Raw genomic sequence first — 23,390 nt, forward strand, 5'->3', positions numbered from 1 at the left:
TTTAGGTAGGCTCCGTCAGAGGCAAGGTCTAGGGCTGAAGGCTGTTGTTCAGATTCTTTTGTCCCATGGGGTGTTCCCTTGATGCAGTACTCTCCCCCTTTTCCTATGGATGTGGCTTTTTGTGAGCCAAGCTGCAATGATTGTTATCTCTCTTCTGGGTCTAGCCACCCAGCAAGTCTCCCCACCTCCAGGCTGGTACTGGGGGTTGTCTGCATAGAGTCCTGTGATGTGAACTGTCTATGGGTCTCTCAGCCACGGATACCAGCACCTGTTCTGGTGGAGGTTGCAGGGGGGTGAAATGGACTCTGTGAGGGTTCTTAGCTTTTTGGTAGTTTAATGTTCTATTTTTGTGCTGGTTGGCCTCCTGCCAGGAGGTGGCACTTTCCAGAGAGCATCAGCTGTGGTAGTATGGAGAGAAACAGGTGGTGGGCGGGGCCCTAGAACTCCCAAGAGTATACGCCCTTTGTCTTCAGCTGCCAGAGTGGATAGGGAAGGCTCATCAGGTAGGGGCAGGACTAGGTGTGTCGGAGCTCAGACTCTGCTTCGATGGGTCTTGCTGTGGCTGCTGTGGGAGATGAGGGTGAGGTTCCCAGGTCAATGGAGTTGTGTACCTAGAAAGATTATGGCTGCCTCTGCTGAGTCGTGCAGGTTGTCAGGGAAGTGGGGGAAAGCCGACAGTCACAGGCCTCACTCAGCTCCCACACAATTCAGAGGGCCAGTCTCCCTCTCACTGTGACCTGCTAACAACCCTGAGGCTGTTTCCAGGCAATGGGCGGAGCAGGGCTTGAGAACTTGCCCCAGGCTACCTGCCTCCCAGCTGTGAAAGAACACAGCTTTTGTTCTTCCCCTGCCTGTGGAGTCTGCACACCAGATTTGCACCCTCCCCTGATTTCCGGCCAGGAAGCTTCTTTCTGGGTTCAAATTTTTTCAAATTTCAGCTGGAGACTTCCTTCTTCCTGTGGTGTTTTCCCCCATACCTCTGGCTGCCCTCCAGAAGGATCCCTGTCATGCCAGGCAGGAATAGCCTGCTTGGGGACCCAGCGAGCTCCTGGGGCCTTTCCCGCTGCTTCCTCTACCCCTGTATTTTGCTGGGCTCTCTAAATTGGCTCAGCTCCAGGTAAGGTTGGAAACTTCTCCCACAAATTAAGCCTTCATTTATTTACTCCAGTGAGGGTGTGTGTTCAGGAGCGGAGGGTTTCCCTTTCCCACTTCTGCAGTTTGGGCACTCACAGTATTTACAATGTCTTCCAGGTCCTGCAGGAGCAGTCCGCTTCTTTCAGAGGGTCTGTGGATCCTCTCAGGATTTCTGGTTTATTCTTGTCATTCTGGAGCTAAAATTCACGATGCAAGCCTCTGCACACTGCTCTGTCCATCTGAGTCAGAGCTGCAATCTAGTCCTGCCTCCCATCTGCCATGATGATCTTTTTTTGTTGTTGTTTTTTTAAAGAAATTAGCAACACAAAAGTGAGGCAGACGAACTAGTTGGGCTTTTAACTCAGCACCCAGATATAAACAAATTTAGTCATAGGAACCTTGACTTCAATTAATCTTCTCTGGTCATAATTCTTCTTGACTTATTCTCCCCTAATCTGCCATGCTAGGTTTATTGATAGACATCCAAAATGATCAGAGATTCTGAGATGTTACTTTTTCATTTCTGCTGCATGGCATTCTGGAGTTTCCCCACCAGCCAAACCAATGCAAAACTTGACTTTGTAAACTCGAGCGCTCACACCTTCAGTCTAGGTTTGTTTCTCCTGGCACACTATTCGTCATGCTTGTTACTGCAATCGATTTCTATTTTCCTCTAAACCTCCATGTTTCAGGCTGAACTTGATCACAGGCTGAGTGGATGGGTAAGGGATAGAATATGGAAATGTCTCTCTTTCTAAATGTGATTATAAAATAGGAATTTGTTATATCTTTTTCAGGCATATCCACAGCTCTTCAAATAAGCAATGTGATGTTAGCAAAAGTGCAGGGGCTCCTTGAGAACTTTCCAGGGCTAACCAGCTGCTGAGGAGTGGCCTCCAGGAAAGAGAGAAGCACTCTGATTCAGGCAGTGATTTACACCTAAAATACCAACTCCGTCATATCTTCAGAACAATTCTTCTAGACCTTGCATCTAAATATGGTAAGTGTGAAATATATTTTATACCTAACTTGATCCCCAGTATTGTTTTCATTACCAAGATTTTTTTTTTTTTTTTTTTGGGAGATGAGGTTTAGCTATGTTGCCCAGGTTGGTCTCAAATTGCTGGCCTCAAGCAATCCTCCCACCTCAGCCTCCCAAAGTGGTAGAATTACAGGTGTGAGTCACTACACCTGGCCCCAAGATGTATTTTTAACCATAATTGGAGCAAGCAACATGTTTAATGGGGAAAATAGATAATTTTTGAATTTTGTGATTTGGAAGCTTATTGTTAACAGTGCTAAAGAAACGTTAAAAACACTCCAAAGTGTGTCTTTAAGGCTGTGGTACACATTGATCAAAGTGAGAAGATAACAAGTTAATTAAGGTTTCTTTTGTGCTTATTTCCCTCTTGTATTAGTTATCCACTGCTGCTTAACAAATGGCCCAGAAAGTGAGCAGTGTAAAAAAAATTTATTATGTCAGTTTCACAGTATTCACAGTTTCTGTGAGTCAGGAATCCCAGTATTTCTCAGCTGGGTGCCTCTGGCTCAGTGGCTTTCATGAAGCTGCAGTTAAGCAGTCACTTAGGGCTGGGGCTGTGGTCTTCACTGAAGACTCCACCGGGGGAAGCCAGCTCTAAGCCCACTTACCTGGTGGTTGCTAGGCCTCATGGGCAGTTGGACAGAGGGCTCTATTTCCCACTGTTGGCTGAAGGCCTCCCTCAGTTCCTTGTCACATGAACTTCTCCACAGGGCTGACTATAAACACAACTGGCTTTCTCCAGAGTGAGGGATGAGAGAGAAGGAGAAAGAGGATACTCAAGAAAGAAGCCATAGTCTTTTGATGACTAAATCTCAGGAGTGGCACTCCTTTACTTAGCTATTGTTTTCTATTCACTGGAAGTGAGTCACTATGTCCAGCCCACATTCAAGGGGAGAAGATTGCAGAAGGAAGCAAGAATAATTGGAGCCCATCTTAGGCTTACCACAGCCCCCATTTCCAAATATTTTAATGTATAATCCTCAATGGAGAATGTCTTGAACTAGTGTCACTGAGATTCTTCAATCATTAGCTACCACAAGAAAATCGGAATTCCTTTGAAAATTCATTTCAAACTAGTTCATCCAGTTTGCAAACACATTCCCTTAGACAAGGGTCGATTTATTCCTCATCTTTGTAACCTCCTTTTCCACTCCCCCCATATACATATTTTCCATTTTAAGCCTAGTCTATCAGCTTCATTTAGAGATATCTGGAAGGAACAAAGAAACAAACACAAAAATATCTGACTGACATACATACGAGCTGTATGGCTTCAGTAAAATCACTTAACTATTATGGGTCTTGGTTCCTTCATCTACTGGAAGAATGGCTTGATCCCAATGATCTCTTAGGCCTCCCACAGATTTAGAAGTTTATGAGATTTTGATTCCATGTGTGTAAACTAGAGATGAAACTAAATGTGTGGCAGAAATAAAGACTTCAGAGGTCTATAGTGAAAGTTAAATGAATAAGTTTTGGGAGTTTTATGAAGCACTTTGTACACTCTAAAGTCCTATGCACATGTAAGGGTTTATTCTTATTTAGCCCTTATCATGAATAGGTCAGGGCAGAAGGGCACAGTAGTGATAGTAGTCTTCTTATTCAGCTAGTCAGGTGGCCCCCAGTGTCACTCTCTTAGATCCATTCTTTCCCAGTGGAAAAACACCAGGAAGGGAGTCAGCAGAGGAAGTGACCCAGTGGAGGAAGTGACCCGTGAGGGAAATATTGGACCTATTTTAGATTCTCAGTGTGCTAAGAACTCAGGGGGCTTCTGTGACTTCTCTGAGTTACCCTGGATCTCCACGTACACTCTTTGGCCACCCCTCCACAGCAAGAACTTCTCTCCTGGAGCCCAGTCCTACAAATTCTCTCTTCCCTCTGCCAGCCACCTTCCATCCTTTGGACCCTTCCTTCTGAGATCCTACTATTCCTTGGATAGTGACCCCCCATGTAGCTCATCAGTCAGTGTCAGCTCTACCTGGTTCCATAGCAAATTGCTAAATATGAGGTCTTTTACGTATTCTTGAGTATACACTTTATGCATAGAAAAGATCATTCAGGGGTTTGGTCTGGTTTTTAGACAGCAATGTTAGATTTATTCAAGTTCTATATTTAAAAATGCAATTCTCCTTTAGGCTTTTGTGCTCATCTTATAAATCCTATTTTACTTGTAAAATAAAAACTTCTGGCAAATTTTAGCAATCACAGTTAAGGATCCCTTGAATAATATTTGGTCTCATTTTATAAAGCAAGCTAATTAAACATCTTTGAATTCTTTCAATTACACTTACAAATATAAGTACTTTTAAGCACTTCAGTATTCATTTTTTTGGTGGGAGCTGGGGGCAATGGGAGGGCAGGGACAGGGTCTCACTCTGTTGCCCAGGCTGGAGTTCACTGGCATGATCATAATTCACAGCAGCCTCAAACTCGTGGACTCAAGCAATCCTCCTTCCTCAGCCTCACAAGTCGCTAGGATTACAGGCATGTGCCACCATGCCTGGCTAACTTTTGTATTTTTTGTAGAGATGAGGGTCTCGCTATGTTGACCAGGCTGGTCTCAAACTCCTGGCCTCAAGTGATCCTTCTGCTGTGGCTTCCCAAGTGTTGGGATTACAGGTGTGAGCCACTGTGCCTGGCCCAATTTTCTAATAGTAAAACTTCCCATGCATGTATTTACTGAAAATTTAATCAAGCAAATTTCTAAATGTGATGAATCTTAAATTTAAGAAAATGTTCATATATTGTTTATAAAGTTAGTAAATACATTAGCCAGTATAGGTTAGGCTATGGTATGATAGCAAATAAGCCTGAAATCTTGATGGCTTAAATGTGTCAAAGAGAATTCAGCCTCATCAGATACCCCTGGCAGTCAGAGTGGGGCCTATGATTCATTTGGGGCAATGAAAATTTGTGGTAATTCCAAGTAGAAGCAGTCAAGAACAGCATGTCTCCTCCATCTCTCCTTTTCTTGTGAAAGTGACTTGGATGGTGCAGCCACTGGATGGGGGAGGCCATGTGGTCCACACTGTATTTGCCTGAAGGAGAAACACACCTGGATTGTGTTGTGAGGGACCATGAAAGACTGAATTGTCCACTGGGGATCCCGTCCTTGCTCAGAAAAAATCAACCAGAGCACCATTCATATCAGCTTTTATTCAAAAATGCCAGGCATGAGAAGGATCCAAAGGGGAGTTGTAACTTGGGGAAGGAGGGCAGAGTGTTTTATAGGGCTTTAGCAAGAAGGTGTCAGCTGAAGTTCAGCCATCAGCAGCAGTGGTTTGTCAAAAGAGTTTGAGAAGGGGGACGAATTGTTTTAGTGAATTAGCAGTGATGGTTTGAGTGATCTGAATTTTATCAAAAGGGGTGGAGTGGAACAGTTAGGGGCTAATGTCATGTGCAAAAAAAAAGAGGGAAGAGGAAACCCAGATGTTGGGGCAAGGACATGTGGGATCCCTAGTGGACAATTCAGTCTTTCATGCTGTCTCACAACATGATCCAGGTGTGTTTCTCCTTCAGGCAAATACAGTGTGGATCACATGGCCTCTCCCATCCAATGCCCGCACCAACCAGGTCGCTTTCACAAGGAAAGGAGAGATGGAGGAGACATGCCTGCTCTTGATGCTTCTACTTGGAAGTACCACAAGTTTTCATTGCCCCAAATGAATCATGGGCCCCAATCTGACTGCCAGAGGCATCTGGTGAGGATGAATTCTCTTTGACACATTAAAGTTTTATCTAAAACCACAAGTCTAAATCAAAAAGTATTCAATTATGCCTCTGAAATGGGCATTTTAAAGCTGACCTGTTATTCTAATAGGCAATTTCTTTAAAACATTAATGAAATATACCAAATAAGTAGAGATTCTTAACTTGAAAATATTGGGCCGGGCACAGTGGCTCACGCCTGTAATCCCAGCACTTTGGGAGGCTGAGGTGGGTGGATCACAAGGTCAGGAGTTCAAGACCTGCCTGGCCAAGATGGTGAAACCCCATCTCTACTAAAAATACAAAAAAAATTAGCCGGGCGTGGTGGTGGGCACCTGTAATCCCAGCTACTCGGGAGGCTGAGGCAGAGAATTGCTTGAGCCCAGGAGGCAGAGGTTGCAGTGAGCCAAGATCGCACCACTGCACTCCAGCCTGGGTGACAGAGCGAGACTCGTCTCAAAAAAAAAAAAAAAAAAAAAAGAAAAGAAAATATCAGTGATACAGTTTTGATTCTCTAAAAGACTTATATGTTTAGTTCTGTGTCTTCCCAGGGTTTCTGACTATGCAATGTTTGGGGATTACAACTATCACAAGCAGGGATTTTAGCCAGGATGCTGACTGTATGAATTAATGCCTACTCCTGGAGCATTATAATTAAAATACAGACTTATCATTCTCAGAATCTAGACAGCTCATATCCCTGCTGTGCTCACGGAACAGGGTAAAGCCCAGGTCGGAACCTATCCTGGCTGCTGCCTCACTATTATGGGTGGCATTTCTTTGCCTCTCAAGGCCTACAAATGTCTTTTTCATCTAAATCCAATAACTTTGAACTTGATGGAAGCTTGCATTCTTTTCACAACTTTTATGAGTGTCAACACATTAAATGGAGGAGAAAGAAAGAAGCTGTATACATCTTGAAGGCGGGGATTAAAGGAGAAGATGCCACCAAGGTGGTTTAAGAATGGAACTCTTCCTACCCCAGGCCACCCCACAAAACAAAACAAAAAAACAACAAAAACACACTCTCACACTGAAGAGGTTAATCTCCTGCCCTTTATTGTGCTAAAAAAAAAAAAAAAAGCAACAGCCGCCTCCCCAAGATTACAAAAAGTCCCCCTGCATCCAGGAAAGATCTGCATCCAGGAAGGGATGTTGCAGGGAGAGAAAGAATCACAGGTGAAAAGATAAAGTTCTTCCCACCAGTGTGCCTCCAACTGGTGGAGAGAAAGTGCCCTGCAGACCCACAAGTGCATATGTAATGGTAGCCCTAGGTCTGCTTGGGTCTTTAGGAAAGGAGACAACACCAGAGAGGTGGGAAGGCAGCTGCCTGGCAGTTAATTAAAGGAGAGCAGGAGAGATCACCAACTGCACGCAGAGGGACAATGATGTGTGAGATGCAGAGGGGTGTGAGATCAAGCAGCAGCTCGGTAATGCTGTGGCACTGATGTCCTGGGGAGGCTGGGGAGGGCTCGAGTTATGAAGGATCCCATTCATTGTAATAAGGAGGCTGGATCTAGTCCTAAAAGAGATTGGGAACCACTAACAAATGTTAAGCAGAGAACTATGATCACATTTGCATTTTAGGAAAATCAGTCTAGTGTGAACAGCAGGGCAGGAGAGCTGGCTGAAGACGGGAAGCCCTATCAGAAGACTGCTCTGCAGTTATTCAAGTAAGACATGGTGAGGGCCTGCATCAGAAATCAAGCCTGTGCAGATGGAAGAAGAAAATGAACCATGCTTTAAGAAGATGAACATAGAAAGAAAAGTGCAAGACCCTGGGTGAAGCAAGAATGTTCAGAGTCAGGAGTTAGGGAGATCATGTAAGTGCCCTAAACAGCAAAGTGGGAAACAGAACAGTCAGAAAATTCTGCAATTCACAGAAAATAGAATTCACCTCTGAATTAAATACTCAGCCAGCCACACTGCCCTTCCTGCCCTGACCCTTTTGACCTGTCTTTTACCAATCCTAGCTCCCGGATCTGCCCTGCAGGCTTCCCAGTGACCTGGCCCAGCCCCATCTTCCTTTCAGAATCAGCCCCGTCACTGACTTGCTGTCTGACCAGAAGCCAACCCCATCATCACTCCAGATCCCAGTTTCCACATCTGTCAACTGCAAACAACACTAGTATTTCCCAGGATTGCTGTGGGGACTAAGTGAGACAGTGTCTGTGAAAACACCTGATAAATGTCTGTAAAGCACCATAAAATGGGAGGTGCTGTTACTGATGAAACAAAGTAAGAGACAATATTAGAGAAGAGACAGGCGGAAAGGCTGTGTTTATAGTCCCGCACTGCATTTAAGGCACTGCAGGTAGAGTATACTAGAACGCACATGGGCTTTGGACTTGGCCAGACCTGGGTTTGAATCCTGGTTTCACCACTGTCGTGCTCTGTGATCTTGAACAAGTCCACTCACCCCTCTGAGTCTCCATTCCTTCATCTATAATATAATGATTCCTCCCTTACAGTGTTTTGTGAGAATTAAAGAGTTAACACATTACAAGTTGCATCATAACATATAATCATTCATAGTTGCTTCTGTGAACTCCATAAAAGGAGTTCAACAGTCTTGGTTTCCTTCTTCCACTCCTATATTATTTCTTCCTGAAAAATAATATAGTTCCACCAGAAGCTCATCTTTTCTGAACTGGTCTGAAGTTTTGTGTTCTTCCTCTCGTTTCCAGGAGTCGTTAACTATCAACGAACAAAACCTCTGGATGGCCGAAGGACCTAGGCTATACAGAAAGCTGTGAATTACCAATGAGAACGCAGTGAGTCAAAAGAATAATGGAATTAAATAAGTTCAGAGGCTTTAAGAGTTTCTTAAAACACTTATCTATGAACCCCTAATCTTAGTCATTTCTGGCACAGTTGTTATTCATAAGCATTTGATCATCATTCATAGAAGATTGAACAAATTAACACAATGGATTGTCTTGGAGATGAAGGGGCAGTGTACTATTCCATTTAGCTTGTTCAGGGAACTTGAGTCAAATCCCTTGAGTGCTCACTCCATCAGATAGTCCATGAAATGCTGATGAAGATATAATAATTATCCATAAAGTTAGAGTGTTCACTAATTAAGAATACTGAAGAATGAAGTATATCAAATGGGTCATGTTGCACCTTTTTTGGGTTTTTTTTTGTTTTGTTTTGTTTTGTTTTGTTTGAGACAGAGTCTCACTCTGTTGCCCAGGCTGGAGCGCAGTGGGGCAATCTCGGCTCACTGCAACTTCTGCATCCTGTGTTCAAGCAATTCTTCTGCCACAGCCTCCAAAGTAGCTGGGATTACAGGCACGCACCATCATGCCTGGTAAATTTTTGTATCTTTAGTAGAAACAGGGTTTCACCTTGTTGGCCAGGCTGGTCTCTAACTCCTGACCTCAGGTGGTCCACCTATCTCAGCCTCCCAAAGTGCTGAGATTACAGGCATGAGCCACTGCCATGTTGCACCTTAGAATGAATTTGTGTTTGTGATGTAGAGGAGAATTTATTCAAAATTAAGAATCACTAAAGACAGGGTATTATTAGGAAGTGAAAAACGGCTTTTACTCCAATGACTCAAATAGCCCTGCATCCTTCACATTAATAAGATGTTTCTACATGGAGGACTTTAGAAAGCGAAGCCTGAAGGGTGCAGACAGGGGAAGGAAAAAGGAAGATAAATGGAAGAAGACAAGGGAGGAGAAAATGAGGAGGAAGGAGAAAGAAGAGGAGGGAAGGAAGTTTGGAAGAGGCTGGAAGAATTTGTTTTCTCCACATTCTGGTTCCCAACTTGGTCCTCTTCTGGCAATAATCAGGCCCTGGGGGAGAGAAGAGTGAAAGACAGAAAGGGCAAAGAAGAGAATAAAATAAACAGATAGAAAAGAAGAAGACCAGGAGAAATGTGAAGGAGGAAAGAAGAAATGTAGAAGACACCGAGAACACAGATATGTTAAAATGACACTAGAATAAAAGTTAAGCTTAGTTCAGCAAAAGTTTTGAACCCCTCACATGTGCCAGGCACTGTACTGGGAGCCAGCAATATGAAGATGAAGGAGACATGGCCATTGTTGTGGAGGCACTCACAGGGAAGAACCAAGGTTGAGAAGACAGCAAGTGAAGGCCAAGAAAACTTGCATTGCGTGGATTATTTGGAGGCTCAAAAGGGGTCAAATGCTTTTTCTCTAAGCACTTTTAGTGATGAATTCCCATTTCATCTAATGTGGTTTCTACTTGACATTAGCTTTTGGACTTTTTCAGAAGATTTCTTAAATGTACTCTTTAGTAGGAGGGTTGGGGGTGGGGTGGAGAGAAAAGGATGCGTGTAGCTTTGCCTCAGCAAGTTTCATTCCCCTTCCAAACAGATGTTGTCTGGCTAGAGCAACACAGCATAAAACATGACTACTGGATTTGGCACAAAATGTACCAATTAACCTATGTTGATTGAGTCATGTAAAAGCAACGGGGCTCACTGAGCATTGGATGCTGTTTAAAGAAGGATAGTGTCAGCCCAAATTGCTCACTCCCATCACGTTCGGCATCATGTTCAGCACAGCTGCAGTGGCTGCACTCCACCCGTCTCCTTATCTCCTCACCCAGCCTGGAGCCCTGCAGGCTCGTGCGGGGCTCTTAGCAGACTGCAAACATGGAAGATGAACCCAAGATTCAGCTACTCCTAGTATGTCTGCTTTGAAATAATGAGAATAAGAGAATAAAGGGTCTCTTTCCTTGTCTTCCTTCTCTTCCTTCTCCTCCTCTTAATCTCCCCTTCCTCTTCTTTCTCCTTCCACACCACTTACCAAACTTTGGGAATCTCTCTCTTTCCCTCATCATCACTCCTTTCTCCTCCTCTTCTCTTACTTTTCCCTCTGTTCAGCACCTTCTCTTTATGCTGGTGACAGGCTCAGGAGTCCCTACATTCCCTAGGCCTAGGGAATTGGCTTTCCAACTGTTCATGAGAAATCCCTGCACAGCTAGTTTAAACTCAGGCAGGCAGGCCCCACCGCTTATGCCTGTAATTAAAGAAGTTTGGAGCATGGCCTAAGACTCGACACACTTGACATCCCACCCCCCACCCCCCGCCCCTGCCAGTGATTCTGATACAGGTGCTGTACATACAGAACCCTGGGAAATGCTGGCCAAACACACAGAGCAACACTGGTGTGCACAGCCAGAAGACAGCTGGAGTGGAGACTTGTCTCCCCTGGGTCTGTGTCCTGGTTTTTCTCCTGCCTGTCTGAACCCTCATCATTGGCTCCTTTTCCTTTGCCCACTACTTAGACGTTGCTAGTTTCCAGGGTTCTATTCACAGTCCATTTCTGTTATCCTACACACTATCCCTGATGGCTCTCATCCACTTCCGTAAATGAGAACAACATCTATACATTGAAGGCTGAAATGTTTATTTCTAGCCCAGAGCTTGTTTCAAAACTCCAGACATGCATTTCCACCTGGATGTCCATGGTAAGCTCAGGCTTACCATGCTCAAGACTTAGTTCATGGGACCATGGTTCAAGAGGGAGAAACATACTGAACCCTGTCTGTCTTCCCCAGTGGAACTCTAGCACCTGGGACAGCTATTGTAGGACTCTGGAAGTTGGAAAATAGGACCAGAATTCCAGGCATCACCAAATAGGTGGTGAGCTTCCCACTTTTCCTCCAGTGTCCCCTAGCATAGACTCAAGGCAGCCGGAAACCTGGAAGTAAGACCAGGACCAGCATACACACAGAAAGCCCCAGGAGACACCCCTTAGCCCTGGCTTGAATAGCGGGAAAGGGAGCTCCTGAAGGTCAAGCCTCCGTGATGCTTTCTTCTGGCTGTTCTCTAGCACTAGTCCCAGCCAATCCCTCCAGGGTGGCAGCAGTGAGAACCATGTCAGCAGTCCCACGGGACAAACACTTCTGCCATTCTGTGACTTGCTTTTGTTTTCCTAGTGGTGTGTTTTGAAGAATAGACGCTAATTTTAACCAAGTCCAATATGTCTTTTATATGTACCCAAATATTTACCACTTTTAATGTTTATCCTTTCTTCCTGTAGCTCTGAATTTTTATTTGGTATTATTTTTCTTCAGCCAAAGAACATCTGTGAGGCTTTCCGGTAATAAGGGTCTGCTGGCAACAAATCCTCTCAGGTTTTGTTTATCTAAATTATGTATGTGTGTGCGTACGTACACATATATACATATATATATTTGCTCTATATAGAATTTCAAGTTGGTATTTTTTTCATTCATGATTTTATTTTTTTTTATTATACTTTAAGTTCTAGGGTACATGTGCACAATGTGCAGGTTTGTTACATATGTATACATGTGCCATGTTGGTGTGCTGCACCCATTAACTCGTCATTTACATTAGGTATTTCTTTTAATGCTATCCCTCCCCGCTCCCCCCACCCCACGACAGGCCCTGGTGTTGATGTTCCCCGCCTTGTGTCCAAGTGTTCTCATTGTTCAATTCCCACCTATGAGTGAGAATATGCGGTGTTTGGTTTTCTGTCCTTGCAAGAGTTTGCTCAGAATGATGGTTTCCAGCTTCAACCATGTCCCTACAAAGGACATAAATTCATCCCTGTTTATGGCTGCATAGTAGTCCATGGTATATATGTGCTACATTTTCTTAATCCAGTCTATCATTTATGGACATTTGGGTTGGTTCCAAGTCTTTGCTATTGTGAATAGTGCCGCAATAAACATACGTGTGCATGTGTCTTTATAACAGCATGATTTATAATCCTTTGGGTATATACCCAGTAATGGGATGGCTCAGTCAAATGGTATTTCTAGTTCTAGATCCTTGAGGAATTGCCACACCATATTCCACAATGGCTGAACTAGTTTACATTCCCACCAACAGTGTAGAAGCGTTCCTATTTCTCCACATCCTCTCCAGCACCTGTTGTTTCCTGACTTTTAAATGACTGCCATTCTAACTTGTGTGAGATGGTATCTCATTGTGGTTTTGATTTGCATTTCTCTGATGACCAGTGATGATGAGCATTTTTTCATGTGTCTGTTGGCTGCATAAATGTCTTCTTTTGAGAAGTGTCTGTTCATATTCTTTGCCCATTTTTTTGATGAGATTGTTTGATTATTTTGTTGTAAATTTGTTTAAGTTCTTTGTAGATTCTGAATATTAGCCCTTTGGCAGATGGGTAGATTGCAAAACTGTTCTCCCATTCTGTAGGCTGCCTGTTCACTCTGATGGTAGTTTCTTTTGCTGTGCAGAAGCTCTTTAGTTTCATTAGATCCTATTTGTCTATTTTAGCTTTTGTTGCCATTGCTTTTGGTGTTTTAGTCAAGAAGTTCTTGCCCATGGCTATGTCCTGAATAGTATTGCCTAGGTTTTCTTCTAGGGTTTTTGTGGTTTTAGGTCTAACATTTAAGTCTTTAATCCATCTTGTGTTAATTATTGTATAAGGTGTAAGGAAGGGATCCAATTTCAGCTTTCTACATATGGCTAGCCAGTTTTCCCAGCACCATTTATTAAATAGGGAGTCCTTTCCCCATTTCTTATTTTTGTCAGGTTTGTCAAAGATCAGATGGTTGTATATGTCGGTGTTATTTCTGAGGCCTCTGCTCTGTTCCATTGGTCTATATTTCTGTTTTGGTACCAGTACCATGCTGTTTTGGTTACTGTAGCCTTGTAGTATAGTTTGAAGTCAGGTAGTGTGATGCCTCCAGCTTTGTTCTTTTGGCTTAGGATTGACTTGGCAATGCGGGCTCTTTTCTGGTTCCATATGAACTTTAAAGTAGTTTTTTCCAATTCCATGAAGAAAGTCATTGGTAGCTTGATGGAGATGACATTGAATCTATAAATTACCTTGGGCAGTATGGCCATTTTCATGACATTGATTCTTCCTATCCATAAGCATGGAATGTTCTTCCATTTGTTTGTGTCCTCTTTTATTTCGTTGAGCAGTGGTTTGTAGTTCTCCTTGAAGAGGGCCTTCACATCCCTTGTAAGTTGGATTCCTAGGTATTTTATTCTCTTTGAAGCAATTGTGAATGGGAGTTCACTCATGATTTGGCTCTCTGCTTGTCTGTTATTGGTGTATAGGAATGCTTGTGATTTTTGCCCATTGATTTTGTATCCTGAGACTTTGCTGAAGTTGCTTATCAGCTTAAGGAGATTTGGAGCCGAGACAATGGGGTTTTCTAAATATACAATCATATCATCTGCAAACAGGGACAATTTGACTTCTTCTTTTCTTAATTGAATACCCTTAATTTCTTTCTCTTGCCTGATTGCCCTGGCTAGAACTTCCAACACTATGTTGAATAGGAGTGGTGAGAGAGGGCATCCCTGTCTTGTGCCAGTTTTCAAAGGGAATGCTTCCAGGTTTTGCCCATTCAGTATGATATTGGCTGTGGGTTTGTCATAAATAGCTCTCATTATTTTGAGATATGTTCCATCGATACCTAGTTTATTGAGAGTTTTTATCATGAAGCACTGTTGAATTTTGTCAAAGGCCTTTTCTGCATCTATTGAGATAATCATGTGGTTTTTGTCTTTGGTTCTATTTATGTCATAGATTATGTTTATTGATTTGCATATGTTAAACCAGCCTTGCATCCCAGGGATGAAGCCAACTTGATCGTGGTGGATAAGCTTTTTGATGTGCTGCTGGATTCAGTTTGCCAGTATTTTATTGAGGATTTTCGCATCGATGTTCATCAGGGATATTGGTCTAAAATTCTCTTTTTTTTGTTGTGTCTCTGCCAGGCTTTGGTATCAGGATGATGCTTGCCTCATAAAATGAAGAAGGATCCCCTCTTTTTCTATTGATTGGAATAGTTTCAGAAGGAATGGTACCAGCTCCTCTTTATACCTCTGGTAAAATTTGGCTGTGAATCCGTCTGGTCCTAGACTTTTTTTGTTGGTAGGATATTAATTATTGCCTCAATTTCAGAGCCTGTTATTGGTCTATTCAGGGATTCAACTTCTTCCTGGTTTAGTCTTGGGAGGGTGTATGTGTCCAGGAATTTATCCATTTCTTCTAGATTTTCTAGTTTATTTGTGCAGAGGTGTTTATAGTATTCTCTGATGGTAGTTTGTATTTATGTGGGATTGGTGGTGATAACCCCCTTTATCATTTTTTATTGTGTCTATTTGATTCTTCTCTTTTCTTCATTAGTCTTGCTAGTGGTCTATCAATTTTGTTGATCTTTTCAAAAAACCAGCTCCTGGATTCATTGATTTTTTGAAAGATTTTTTGTGTCTCTATCTCCTTCAGTTCTGCTCTGATCTTAGTTATTTATTGTCTTCTGCTAGATTTTGAATTTGTTTGCTCTTGCTTCTCTAGTACTTTTAATTGTGATGTTATGGTGTCAATTTTAGATCTTCCCTGCTTTCTCTTGTGGGCATTTAGTGCTATAAATTTCCCTCTACACAGTGCTTTAAATCTGTCCCAGAGATTATGGTACGTTGTGTCTTTGTTCTCATTGGTTTCAAAGAACATCTTTATTTCTGCCTTCATTTCGTTATGTACCCAGTAGTCATTCAGGAGCAGGTTGTTCAGTTTCCATGTAGTTGTGCAGTTTTGAGTGAGTTTCTTAATCCTGAGTTCTAATTTGATTGCACTGTGGTCTGAGAGACAGTTTGTTGTGATTTCTATTCTTTTACATTTGCTGAGGAGAACTTTACTTCCAACTCTGTGGTCAATTTTGGAATAAGTCTGATGTGGTGCTGAGAAGAATGTATATTCTGTTGATTTGGGGTGGAGAGTTCTGTAGATGTCTGTTAGGTCTGCTTGGTGCAGAGCTGAGTTCAAGTCCTGGGTATCCTTGTTAACTTTCTGTCTCATTGATCTGTCTAATATTGACAGTGGGGTATTAAAGTCTCTCATTATTATTGTGTGGGAGTCTAAGTCTCTTTGTAGGTCTCTAAGGACTTGCTTTATGAATCTGGGTGCTCCTGTATTGGGTTCATATATATTTAGGATAGTTAGCTCTTCTTGTTGAATTGATCCCTTTACCATTATGTAATGGCCTTCTTTGTCTTTTTTGATCTTTGTTGGTTTAAAGTCTGTTTTATCAGAGACTAGGATTGCAACCCCTGCTTTTTTGTTGTTTTCCATTTGCTTGGTAGCTCTTCCTCCATCCCTTTATTTTGAGCCTATGTGTGTCTCTGCACATGAGATGGGTCTCCTGAATACAGCACACTGATGGGTCTTGACTCTTTATCTAATTTGCCAGTCTGTGTCTTTTAATTGGAGCATTTAGCCCATTTACATTTAAGGTTAATATTGTTATGTGTGAATTTGATCCTGTCTTTATGATGTTAGCTGGTTATTTTGCCCATTAGTTGATGCAGTTTCTTCCTAGCATCGATGGTCTTTACAATTTGGCATGTTTTTGCAGTGGCTGATACCAGTTGTTCCTTTCCATGTTTAGTGCTTCCTTCAAGAGCTCTTGTAAGGCAGGCCTGGTAGTGACAAAATCTCTCAGCATTTGCTTGTCTGTAAAGGATTTTATTTCTCCTTCACTTATGAAGCTTAGTTTGGCTGGATATGAAATTCTGGGTTGAATATTTTTTTCTTTAAGAATGTTGAATATTGGCCCCCACTCTCTTCTGGCTTGTAGAGTTTCTGCTGAGAGATTCACTGTTAGTCTGATGGGCTTCCCTTTGTGGGTAACCCGACCTTTCTGTCTGGCTGCCCTTAACATTTTTTCCTTCATTTCAACCTTGGTGAATCTGACAGTTATGTGTCTTGGGGTTGCTCTTCTCGAGGAGTATCTTTGTGGCATTCTCTGTATTTCCTGAATTTGAATGTTGGCCTGCCTTGCCAGGTTGGGGAAGTTCTCCTGGATAATATCCTGCAGAGTGTTTTCCAACTTGGTTCCATTCTCCCCATCACTTTCAGGTACACCAATCAAATGTAGATTTGGTCTTTTCACATAGTCCCATATGTCTTGGAGGCTTTGTTCTTTTCTTTTTACTCTTTTTTCTCTAAACTTCTCTTCTCGCTTCATTTCATTAATTTGTTCTACAGTCACTGATACCCTTTCTTCCACTTGATCGAATCGGCTACTGAAACTTGTGCATGCGTCACGTAGTTCTTGTGCCATGGTTTTCAGCTCCATCAGGTCATTTAAGGTCTTCTCTATGCTGTTTATTCTAGTTAGCCATTCGTCTAATCTTTTTTCAAGGTTTTTAGCTTCCTTGCGATGGGTTCAGACATCCTCCTTTAGCTTGGAGGAGTTTGTTATTACCGACCTTCTGAAGCCTACTTTTGTTAACCCATCAAAGTCATTCTCTATCCAGCTTTGTTCCATTGCTGGCAAGGAGCTGTGATCCTTTGGGGGAGAAGAGGCTCTTTGGATTTTAGAATGTTCAGCTTTTCTGCTCTGGTTTCTCCCCATCTTTTTGGTTTTATCTACCTTTGGTCTTTGATGATAGTGACCTACAGATGGAGTTTTGGTGTGGTTGTCCTTTTTGTTGATGTTGATGCTGTTCCTTTCTGTATGTTAGTTTTCCTTCTAAGAGTCACGTCCCTCAACTGCAGGTCTGTTGGAGTTTGCTGGAGGTCCACTCCAGACCCTGTTTGCCTGGATATCACCAGCAGAGGCTGCAGAACAGCAAATATTGCAGAACAGCAAATATTGCTGCCTGATCCTTCCTCTGGAAGCTTCATCTCAGTGGGGCATCCAGCTATATGAAGTGTCAGTGGGCCCCTACTGGGAGGTTTCTCCCAGTTAGGCTACATGGGGGTCAGGGACCCACTTGAGGAGGCAGTCTGCCTGTTCTCAGAGCTCAAACTCCATGCTGGGAGAACCACTGCTCTCTTCAGAGCTGTCAGACAGGGACATTTAAGTCTGCAGAAGTTTCTGCTGCCTTTTGTTCAGCTATGCCCTGCCCCAGAGATGGAGTCTACAGAGGCAGGCAGGAGCTGTGGTGGGCTCCACCAGTTTGAGCTTCCAGGCCACTTTGTTTACCTACTCAAGCCTCAGCAATGGCGGACGCCCCTCCCCCAGTCAGGCTGCTGCCCCGCAGTTCGATCTGGGACTGCTGATCTAGCAGTGAGCAAGGCTCCGTGGGCATGGAACCCACCAAGCCAGGCACAGGGTGTAATTTCCTGGTGTGCCGTTTGCTAAGACTGTTGGAAAAGCACAGTATTGGGGCTGGAGTAACCTGATTTTCCAGGTACAGTCTGTCACAGCTTCCCTTGGCTAGGAAAGGGAAATCCCCCGACCCCTTGAGCTTCCTGGGTGAAGTGATACCCCACTCTGCTTCGTCTCACCCTCCTTAGGCTGTACCCACTGTCCAACCAGTCCCAGTGAGATGAACCAGCTACTTCAGCTGGAAATGCAGAAATCACCCATCTTCTTCATCGATCACGCTGGGAGCTATAGACCGGAGCTGTTCTTATTTGGCCATCTTGGAATGGATCCTCCATTCATGATTTTAAAGATATTGTTCCATGTCTTCTAGCTTCATTTTTTCCTATAGAAACTAGACATCATGTTTATACACTTCTACATAATATGTCTTCTTTCTTTTGATGCTTTTAAGATTTATTCTTTAGTTTTCAGCAGTTTGACCATGATACAGTTAGTTATATTTTTATTTGCACTTACCCTGTTTGGGATTTGCGGAGTTTCATGAATGTGTGGGTTGCTGTTTTTGATCAAATTTAGAAATTTTTCATATAATATAGTTGCAATTTTTTTTCTTGCTCCATATTCTCTCTCCTCTCCTTCTTAAATGTGTGTCAGACCTTTTGAGACAATTGCACAGCTCACTGGGGGTCTGCTAAGTTAAAAAAAAAAATCTCTTGCTCTCTGTCCTTCAGTTTAGATGCTTGCTATTGGCTTTCTTCATGGACACTACTCCTTTCTTTTGTTGTATTAAATGTCCTGTTAATCCCAGGAAATGAATTTTTTAAAGATTTTCTTTTTCAGTTCTAGGACTCGACTCCCATTTGTTTCTTTTTACGATTTACATATCATTTCTGAAAATTTCCTTTTTTTCACCCATTATACCCATGCTTTCCTATAAATTCATTAACATATTTATTGTAACTATATTAAAAATTTTTGTCAATGTTAACATCTGGTTAATTTCAACATCTCGTTATTCTGTAGGTCTCTTTCTATTTCTATTATTCTCTGGGCTATGTGTTACACTTTTCTGTATCTTTGTAAGTCTAATAAATTTTAATTTCATACTAGATATTGTGGGTGATGTTTTATAGAGACTGGATTCTGTTATCTTCCTCTGAAGAACATTGACTTTTGTTTTAGAAGATAGCTAAATTACAGGCAGATGAACTTGATTTATGAAGCTTGGTTTTAGGCTGTTAGAGTGGTTTTATTTTAGTTTTGCAACTAGCCTAGGATGAATCCCTAGTCCTGAGCCTTAAGGTATAACTTCTGGGTTTTAATTTTAATAGTTTGAGGCATTTTTCAAGTCTGTCTAACTTATCAGGACTTGAATTCCAAACCGTCTGCCTGCATTGGGCAGCTACTGAAATCTCTGCAACAGCTTTCTAGCTTTTGTTTTCTCTTGAGTTTCTTGGAGTCTCATCCTGTGCATGTGTAGACTAGGAATCGGCCAATTATTTGAGGGAAATTTCTATATAGCCCCAAACTCCATATTCTGATTCCTCAGTCTCATAAGACTACCACTTTCTGCTTCAGCTCTGTGGGCTACACGTAGATGGACTGGGAAGTAACTTTAGTGGAAAAAAACATATAAATGTGAATTTCACTCAGTAAGGGTCAAATCCCCACCAGTTTCTGCTAGCTTTTGTTTATATCTGAATTGTTCGTTCCCAGAGTTTACAATAGCTATTGGCAGGAAAGTATTCAAATCTTCACTTTGCCATTAGTCTCTTTTTTATAATTCTCATCTGTTTTCCCTTTGTTATCTTTGGGATAATTTCATCACATTTATCTTTCCATGCATTAAATCTTCCTCTAGCTTTGTTTTGGTGACTATTTAATCTATCAATTGAGTTTTATTTTCAATAATTGTGTTTTTTATTTCTAGGAAATCTGTTTTTTCAAATCAGCCTTTTATTCCTATGAAGATGTTGTTTGTTTCTTACATTTTAAATTCCTTTTTGAGCTCCTAGTCATTTTTACAATACCTGTTTTTATAATCTCTCTCTGGGACTTGTATTACCTGTATATCCTCAAGGGTCAAATCAAGTTACTTATTCAGTCAGTTGACTTCTACTCTTGGTCGATGGTATCATTGTATGTTTGAGTTTTTGACTCAGTTTTGGATTTTGAATTTATCTGCAGCTGAGTTTTATCTGTGGAAATGATCTATGGTCCTTGGTGAAGGGTACTGCCTTCCAAAGAGGTTTTGTGTTGAATTGCCAGATAGCCCAGTGCTGTCACTGGCCTGGGCACACTTTTCACTAATTTCTTAGCTTAAGGATTCCTGCACCTTTGTGAGCTCTTTTCCAACCACAGTCAGGGCTAAAATAGCCAATTCCCTGACATATCCTTATATTGATGGGTGGCTTTATTTATAGTTCTTCCTTTTAACAAGGGATTAACCATTTAAGAGTCATGGCTCCATAGGAGGTTTGTGAGCCTCTTGTGGGTCGCAGATCTCAATTCCTATTCCTAAATAGTCATTATAACCCAAGTCTCTTGGTCACTAAGACAGGAAACTACCTCACCCCCAAATCCAGGATAGGCATACCATCAGCTCATAGGGTCACCACTCCAGGGCTTTATCTCACTCTTTAAAGAGTTTGGCTAAACATTTAAAATGTTGATTTTCATATCTCGTCTATAGTTACTAGATCTGTTATTAAGGGAGGGTTTCTATTATCTTTTTTGCCATGTTCTGGAATAGAAATCCTGTTTCTACGTTTGTTTGTAAGTAGCCTAATCAAATAATGGTCTTAAACAGAGACTACATATTGGTGGCTTATAGGTTTTGCTTGTTTGTTTGTTTGTTTTTTAAGCTGAACATTTCACACAAAAACCCAGATTTCCATCTTCTCTTGAAAATTTTGAATCTTGGGTGATATTAGGCCACATTCTCCCATGGCACCAGTAAGCTGGAACTTAGTAGTGGCTTTCCCCTTTGAAAAGGGATAAATGCTCCAGAGCTTCCCATGGCCACTACAGCACCCTACAGACTTACAACTAACCTGCTTTACTTTCCTGGCTACGGAAAGTATTTAAGTTTCTAATCACTGAACTAATAGACTTGTCACAGTTAATACTGAGTGTCAACTTGATCGGATTGAAGGATGCAAAATATTGATCCTGGGTATGTCTGTGAGGGTGCTGCCAAAGGAGATTAACATTTGAGTCAGTGGGCTGGGAAAGGCAGACCCACCCTTAATCTGGGTGGGCACCATCTAATCAGCTGCCAGCATGGCCTGGATAAAGCAGGCAGAAAAACGTGAAAAGGCTAGACTGGCTTAGCCTCCCAGCCTACATCTTTTTCCTATGCTGTATGCTGCCTGCCCTTGAACATCAGACCTCGGGTTCTTCAGCTTTGGGACTCGGACTGGCTTCCTTGCTCCTCAGCTTGTAGACAGCCTGTTGTGGAACCTTGTGATCATGTGAGTTTAATACTCCTTAATAAACCCATATAGATATCCTATTAGTTCTGTCCCTTTAGAGAACACTAATATAAGACTCTATCACATTTTTATGCATGGCATTACATGAAGAATTTCTTCTTTTGGGAAGCCTTTTTTGTTCATTCCCACAATCCATTGTTTAAAGTAATATCTTTCTCTCACCATTTAACAGGATTAGATCAAAGATGTCCCTAAGAAGCATTGAGATGTCACAAAGTTCTAGGTAAGGAGAGAGCTTTAGTTTATGTAAATTTCATCTTTCCATAAACCTGCCCTCACCTTTCTAACCTTTTTCCTCCCCTGTATTAAGAAATATCTAACTTTATATTTCATTAGGAGTGGCATGATAAAGTAAGCAGAACAGCGCAGTGGGCATCAGAATGCATTCCATTTCCAGACCTATCTCTTACCATCTGGATATCTCACTCTCAGGAAGATCAAGTGACAAACCTGGATTAGTCCATTTTCACACTGCTACAAGGAACTACCTGAGACTGGGTAGTTTATGAAGAAAAGAGGTTTAATTGATTCATAGTTCTGCAGCCTTAACAGGAAGCATGACTCGGGGGTCTCAGGAAACTTATACAATCATAGCAGAAAGTGAAGGGGAAGCAAGGTATGTCTTCTCATGGTAGCAGGGGAGAGAGAGAGCAAAGGGGGAACTGGCACACAGTTTTAACCATCATATCTGGTGAGAACTCATTCACTATCACAAAAACAGCGTAGGGCAAACCACCTTCATGATCTAGTTACCTCCTACCAGGTCCCTTCCCTGACATGTGGGGATTACGATTTGATGTGAGATTTTGGTAGGGACACAGCCAAACCAGATTAAAACCCAGACTCTCAATCTCCATCTCTGACTTCCTCCATCTGCTGCTTCCTCCTTCTTCTTTCCATCCCATAGCTATGAGAAATCAGGTGGGTGCTCTTCTATTCATCTCATGAACTACTGGACATGTTTACATTTGGGGAACTTAAAAAATAAAATAAAAATGAACCAGATAGCTGTTGGCTGTTGTCTTTTTGTGAAGAATAATTTTAGGGATCAAAAGACAAAAAGAAAAACATTCTTTGTATCAGAGAATAGCATTATGATCTCCACACATAGTGCCAGCTCTTTTAACTTTTAAGGTCAAATTTCCTAGTTTTCCAAATGTCCACTGATTCCCTTTAAACAAAACCCTGCCTGGGCAAAATAAAACATGTCCATGAACTCAATTTAGATAAAGCTGATTTGGCCTATGAGCCATGAATTTAAATAAAGAAATCTTAAATAATGGAAAACATTGCTTTTGATTTATGTGTTTAATAAGTTAGCTATATTAAGCTTCAAAATGTAGCACTTAATTTTGTATCTTTTTGCATTGTGGAATGATTTCATGTATAAATCTCTAGCCTCTTGTTAGTCCCAATAGGCAATCAAACTATTGACACATTTGTATTTTCTCACAAAAGCCTGCTAGGGTGTGAGATAAAGAACAGGTGCTTAGTCCAGCTAACGTGTTCATGGGATTGTAGATTTAGAAAGTACCTCAGAGGCTTCTAGTCCAAAGACAGCAAAAAACACAGCACGTTGTACAGCCAGCATGACAGATATCACCAAGCACAGGAGCAGAAATTCCCACCCTTAGAGCTTTCATTACCTTGAATTAAGATTCGGAATCTCCCCAAGTCCTATTTTTGAAGAAAAGCATTTCCAAACTTACGTTCCATGAACCAGTAATTTTGTGGGATATTCTTAAGTATTAGATAGCTGCCATAGTGTACCAAAGTTTAATTGCAATCTGAATTCACTCTATCTAGCTTAATTAGCAAGGGAATTCATTATTATTATTATTCCTTGGGAGGCCAGACTTGTGTGCTACACAGCCAGGGATAAAACAGTTGGGGCCAAAAACAGGCAGAAAATGAGGCCCAATTGCATTGTGGTACATCTGTAGCAGAGACATCACTACTACTGC

The 23,390-nt window shown here is 41.9% G+C and overlaps 1 long non-coding RNA gene across 1 annotated transcript; it reads left to right on the forward strand.

Moving 5' to 3' along the window:
- The first annotated feature begins 1,936 nt into the window (after positions 1 to 1,936).
- Positions 1,937 to 22,625, forward strand: LOC109029315 (uncharacterized). Its single transcript, XR_002008370.3, has 4 exons — positions 1,937 to 2,134; positions 8,572 to 8,658; positions 21,599 to 21,649; positions 21,763 to 22,625. It is a non-coding gene; the product is annotated as an uncharacterized lncRNA (long non-coding RNA).
- Positions 22,626 to 23,390: the final 765 nt, after the last annotated feature.

This window comes from Gorilla gorilla, chromosome 14, assembly GCF_029281585.2.
Source record: "Gorilla gorilla gorilla isolate KB3781 chromosome 14, NHGRI_mGorGor1-v2.1_pri, whole genome shotgun sequence".
In the NCBI taxonomy this organism is placed as follows: domain Eukaryota; kingdom Metazoa; phylum Chordata; class Mammalia; order Primates; family Hominidae; genus Gorilla; species Gorilla gorilla.